We start from the raw sequence: 6,814 nt of genomic DNA, 5'->3' as shown, positions 1-6,814 counted from the left end.
GATGCGGGTGGGAGATGTGATGCCATCAGCACCCCTCTGATGGGGCAGGAGCCTGACAGGCTGGTCTGTGACTTCCCTGGGGGGAATGAGATTGACACCTGCCATTCTCCTGGACTCTGGGGCACCTATTTACAGGTTCCTAGTAGGGTGTCTCTCCCTGTAGCAGCAAGGATCCCAGAATCAACTATGCGGGTGAGGATAGAGAGGACTGTGGGTGGGCATAGCTTAAAAAGCACCTGGCCTGAACTTTCCCCTTCCTTCCAGCAGGCCTGGTGCCCAGGGAGTCTGTTGCAGACTCACAGACAAGCTCTTGGTATGGTTTGCCAATAACTGGGGGGACAGAGAGGAAGGGAGAGTCGGCTTCCGGGAAATGTGGCCTGATTAAAACCTCTCTCAGAATCCAGCCATCTGAGACCCCCCCCCCCTTGAATCCCAACTCGAGAACACTGTAGAATCTAGATGGCCTCTCCACCCAGTTCCACAAACGGCTGGTATTTCTGTCATGTCCTCTTCCCCAGGGGACACACTGAATGCCCCTCTCAGCAGCTTGTAAGTTTTCGCCTTACTTCTGTTGGCCAGACTTTCTTTTCTTCTCTGCTTTGAGCATCATTAATCCGAAGGCAGGAAGCTCCTCACTGGCTTGTATTACAATACATTCTCCAAGGTTGTGCTGAGTCCTGCTCAGGGTGTATGAGAAAGAGAGATAATTACAAAGATGCTGCTAGAAGGTGAGTTAAAGTTAAACATCCCACAAAGGCTTTTAAATCCACAGAAGTTTGTGAAAGTAATTTTCCATTCCAAAGATCATTTCTGAGTCATTTCTCTGGTATGAGAGATAATTTTTCTTTCATAGTCAAGAAGGCTTTTTTTTTTTCCCTCGAGTAGGTAAAATACAGGTTTGCCTTGTTTACAGTCATCAAGTGATGACTTTATCATGGGATCAGAAATATAATTACAGAATGTGCTAGAGTGAGGCTGGTGACACAGCTCAGTGACAGCACTTGCCTAACGTAGAGAAAGCCCTAGGTTCATTCCACAGTGCCAAGAAAGATAAAAATGCACCGGAAATGACGTGCAATGTGGAATAACTCACTCTAAGAGTTAGCTCGTTTCTTTTTTTACTTCTCTTCATGAAAATAATAACAAATTAACGAGTATTTCTTTTTTTATGCTCAGGTATACGTATAGGGGCAGGGATAAAAACCAGATACCCAGACTTTCTCTCCAAGCAGCACAGAATCTTTTTAGAAAACAAATTCTAGGGACTGAGATGGCTCAGTGGTTACGAGCACTGAGGACATGAATTTGATTCCCAGCACTCACAGAGGACCCAGTGCCCTCTCTGGCCTTTGCAGGCAATACACATCAATGGTGCACAGACATACAAACAGGGAAATATCCATATACACAAAAAAATAAACAAATCTTAAAAAAAAATAAACTCTAGATGTAAGTGAAAAGTTAAAAAGTAATATATGGGTGTAGCTGGAAAACTGCTCCAAGGGATAGGCAAATTTCACACTCCCCCCAAATCCCCAAAGTCCTGGCGAGCAAATCCAAGTTTTTATACTTGCCGGGTAAATGCTTCGTCACTGAGCCTACTCTTCAGCCTGATACTGAGCTTGAAGGATGTTTAGGGTCCTAAGCATGGCGGCACTACCTGCAATCCTGGTACTCAGGAGGCAGAGGCAAGAGAATGGCAAGTTGGAGGCCAGCAGCCTGGACTACCTAGTGAGGCTGTCTCTAAAAACAACATCAACACAATCAAATTGCAAGGAATTTGTAAATCTTAAAGAAGGGTTATCATAGTTCCTGATTGTTATTTTCTTTTAAAAAAAAGAATGAGGCCAATCAACAGATCTAATTAAATAAAACCCTGAAATTTGGGGGTGGGGGTGGGGGTGGAATTCAAGAAGACAGAGTATCAAACCCGCCTCTGCCCTTTGCATTTTATGTCCAAGTTGTGATAGTGGCTGGGTCTCTGTCTCTGTCCCTCCCTTCCTCCCTCTCTCCGGCCCCCCGCCGAGAGTGTGAGTGTGTGTGTGTGTGTGTGTGTGTGTGTGTGTGTGTGTGTGTGTTGCCTGTGTGTCTATTTTGGGTGGGTCACAGGGAAGGAGAGACTGAGGTAAGGAACTAGAGAAGCAGCCAGCCACTCCTGCAGCTGTCTAATGTCTGCATGTCACACAGAAGGGGAAAACTGTCTAGCTGTCACAAATGGGATACAGCTATTGAAAGTGCATGACGTTATAAAACTACATCTGTACTCACCAGCTGGCACAACCTGTGCTCATAACTCTTCCGGATTTATTCTTGTTGATTTATTCGTCTAATAAATATTTATCAAATCCCTATCCTGTGGGTACTCAGGATCCAGAAGGAATGTGTGTGTGTGTGTTGCCAAGAATCAAACCTAGGTATGAGCTGCTAGGCAATGGTTGATCACTGAGCTACATTCCCAGCCCGCAAGGGAGCCTGCATCCATGACGTCTATAAGCAAATAGGGCAGGCAGACACTATAATCACTCAAATTCATCCTTATAAACAGTGCAGGAATGGCTATAGAGCCAGGAAAGGCATAATCTGGGAGTACTCTACTCTGGGAGTTCAGCAGATAAAATCACTTAGCCACCAAGCCTGATGACCTGGATTTAATCCCTGGGCCCCACATAGTGGAAGGAAAGAAACAACTTCCACAAATTGCCCCCAGACCTCCACATGGTGCCCTGGAACACATGAGCCTGTGTGTGTGTGTGTGTGTGTGTGTGTGTGTGTGTGTGCACATCCATACACACAACTAAATACATGGACGTTTTGAAAATATACAGTAAGAGATGCGGACCTCCTCAGGTGTGGAATCAAGGCCATCCAGTGGAGATAAGGACTCCTCTGGACCATGGTGCTAGGCTACACTGATTCTAGGATTGGGGATAGAATCCTTGGATTTGAGGAATCAGCCTCAAATATTGGAGACCCCTGGATTAAAAAAAAAAAAAAAAAACTTGGATTGATGTCAAATGTCTACTCTGGAAGCATCTATTGCCTGGCTAAGTAGGGAGTCACTGCTGTTGCTGGGAGAGGGTCAGTGAGTGACTCTGGAAATTAGTCACACAGCAAAACTTGTACCAACCTCTCGATGAATCTAAGAGATGAGGGTTACAGAATTCTGGTGAATGAAATATAGACTGCTTACCCGTTCTGGAAGATCACCGAACTCCTACAAAAGCCTATGCAAAGGTAGGCAAGGCTTCACTGGGGGATTCTCCCATGTTCATAAGAAGACAATGATCTTCTCTTGGTCCATGAGATAACTGATTGATGGGATGTGTGACTTGGGTCACACACAGCTAAATGATGGAATCTGGGGATGGCAAATAACTCCTGGCCCTGTACAGGGCTCATCTGTTGGCAGTTTAAGCAGTAAGCCTTTTGTCAGAAGTACAGACCCCACATATAAGTCTTTTCCCTGTGCCAACACAGAACTTCTGTGTGTAGTTTAGATGTTGTAGTAGATCCTCCGTGGTTTTACCCAGGTCAACCTCGGGAGTTGGAAGGTGACGTAGGTCTTTGACAGAAGTGGGAGCTGGCATCACAGAAGCAGACATAAACAGAAGCAAGTGGCAAGGGCAGTCTGCTGGCCAAGAAGCAGAAGAAACAGGTCCTCAGAATGTCTCTGTACTAACACAGAAATTGACATAATAGGATTGCAATTCTCTCGGGAGACTGAGGCAGGAGGATAACTAGTTTGATACCAGCACACCAGCACAGGCTTTGAAGTGACTTCAAGGTCAGGGTGGGGCTACAAAGTGAGACTATTTCCAAAAGAAAAAGATTGTAATTTTCCACAACCCATTCATTAGGTTCTATTGAATCAAGCTCATTAACACTGGACATTTTGGAAAGAAATCTGTTTAGTGGGCATTTGGATCAAACCCAATATCGAGAAGAGACAGCTGTCTTTCAAACATCTCATTTTTTTTTCTGGCAGCAGATCTACAACATGGTCTTCCATCTGCATCTGTTATTAGGCAGGAGTTGCAAGGGCTAAGAGTGGGTTTCACAATATATCATGTATATAGACTAGATAGGAACCACCACAACTCCATTCTTGTGGTACTTCTAGGTGTGGTCACCATGACAAAACTGCTTTCTTTGACTCCACTCCCCTAAGCCCACCTCATTTGATGTAGGGGAGGGTTATTCAATTTAGGGAAGCAAAGTTTGACAGTAAACTATGAGAAGCCAACATACTTTACTGCTAATACTCAAGTGACCAAAGACAAAATTATCTCTTACCTACTGTACCTTTAAAACAAACATTAACTAATCTTTAGGGTGTTTCTTTCTCAAGGAAGTTAAATAAGCTAGTATTCACTTAACATTTTCAATCTTTATAATTAGGTCATCATAAAAAGAAAGTTCATCTATGATGGATCATATTTAATGTGTATATTCTCTTTTAATCCTCATGGATTTATTTATTTGGGGGATATTTTTGAGCCAGAGTCTCACTGTGTAGTCCAGGATGGTCTTGAGCTCCATGATCTTCCTGTTTCAGCCTCCCAAGTACTGGGATTACAAGCATGTGTCACTGTCATGAACCTGAAAAGTAATCATTACCGTATATCACTTTTATAAATGGGATATCTGAGATATTTAAGTAGCAAACGATGTTGCTTAGGGTCACAAACATAATAACTAGCCAAGAAGAAATTTGAGTTCTTTGTTAAATAATTCTCAGCCCTCCTCACACTGCTGTTTCCTGATAGCGAGGAGTGGTCAACAAGAAGAAGTAAACACAGGGCATTGGTGGAGAGCTGAGTATGATGGTTAGCTTTGATTGTCAACCTGATATAACCTAGAATCACTAGATCTTCATTGGGTTGGCCTGTGGGCATGCCTTTGAGAGACTGCCCTAACAAAAGTTAAGACCTAGCCCAGTATAGGCAACACCATTCCCTAGGCCTGGTGTCCTGAACTGCATAGAACTGGAGAAATTAAGCTGAGTAAGCAAATGAGAATGCATGCTCTTGACTTCTGTTTGCTCTTGACTATGGATGCAATGTGGCCAGCTTTCTCCAGCTCATGATTTCCCTGTGATAATGGCCTATAACCCAGAACCGTGAGTTAAAATTAAACTTTGTCCCCTAGATTGTTTTTTCCCAGGGTATTTTATCACAGCAACAGAAATGAAATGAGAACATGGGATGGATGGCTTGGAAGTAATTTGCCTATATTCCAGAAAGTCTTAAACAATCCTGGGCTGGCATTCTTCAAATACTTTGGTTTCAGAATCCTTTTATGTTCTGAAAGATTATTGAGGGCTCTGTATTTGTTTTGTAAGTTACAACTATTAGAATTTAGTATCTTAGAAATTAAAATTAGCCGGGCGGTGGTGGCGCACGCCTTTAATCCCAGCACTCGGGAGGCAGAGCCAGGTGGATCTCTGTGAGTTCGAGGCCAACCTGGGCTACCAAGTGAGTCCCAGGAAAGGCGCAAAGCTACACAGAGAAACCCTGTCTCGAAAAACCAAAAAAAAAAAAAAAAAAAAAAGAAATTAAAATTAAGTAAATTTAAAATGTGTATTTATTAATTTTATTTAAAAATATATGCTTATTACACATTAACAAAATAGTCTAGTTTTATGATTAATTTCTAAAACAAAATAATTCAGTGAGGAGATTGGCATTATATTTTAGGAAATTGCTGAACAGAATATAGCTGTATTCCCATATTTGCTTCCTCAGTGAGTTAGAATTCTATTAGTCATGTCTCTGGAAAATTAAAAAGGAGGTAGGGAAATAACAAAAAATAGTTTTGGTTGTGTATAATACCTGCCTATGATCAGCGCTTGAGGCAGGAGGATGAGAAGTTTAACACTATCCTTAGCTACATAGCAAGTTTGAAGTCATCCTGGGCTACATGAGACCCTATACAAAAAAAAATCCAAAAATGAAATAGTTTTTACTGCACAGATTTCTTGAAAAATCCCAGAAGAGCTCAAGAACCCTCAGAGACCTTCAGCTCACACACTGAGAACCACTGCCCCGGCTTGCAATGGACTTAGTAGAAAACAATGATCTTCATTAAATGTTGAAAGTGTGGGGGATGTGGGGAGCTGGCTAGCACTGAAAATGATGCCTAAACCAGACAATGGGATAGTAGAGAAAGAAGGGCCTATCTCTCCTGCTCTCTTCAACACAAACCGGAATTCAAGCTCCTGGGACGACTCAAATGACTGGACTCAAGCTCCTTTTGTGGTTGCCATGTCTACTCTGCCACCATGAAATGACGGTGGTGATACACTTTATTACCAGGACAGGAAGCACTGTGTCTTCTGCCTTCACTTGCTCCCCATCCAAGCCAACAATCCAGGACTGTCAACAGACTACACGTCCAAAGAAAGAGGGGAACCTAATGTTGTTAGGTTGGTTGGATTGAAACTAAGAAGAGAGGGGCAAAGTTGAGACACAGGCCCCTCATAGTCTCCTTGTGGCTCCTCTTCAATGCTTGGTGTCTTCTTTTGTGACCAACCACTGGAATCAACTTTTATATGGATGTATTACTTAAATGACACTTAATCCAGTTTTCTACCTGGTAAGTCAATCTAGTTGGTTTTGGCAGGAAGGGGGCAAGTATTTAGTATGCAAAATTTGAATTAGAGGCCAAAAAGAGGTAAAGAACTTTATTTTTTTTCTCCTTCCAAGAAGGCTATAAACTGATTTGCAACAACATGCCTTCTTGATTTTAATGGTTGCCTAACAAAGACATCCCCAACAGAAAAAAAAATCAATTTTATAATTCTGTGTTTGCTTTT

Source organism: Peromyscus eremicus, chromosome 9, assembly GCF_949786415.1.
Source record: "Peromyscus eremicus chromosome 9, PerEre_H2_v1, whole genome shotgun sequence".
Taxonomy (NCBI): Eukaryota; Metazoa; Chordata; class Mammalia; order Rodentia; family Cricetidae; genus Peromyscus; species Peromyscus eremicus.
The sequence above is the reverse complement of the archived record's forward strand: the minus strand, read 5'-3'. Positions refer to the sequence as shown.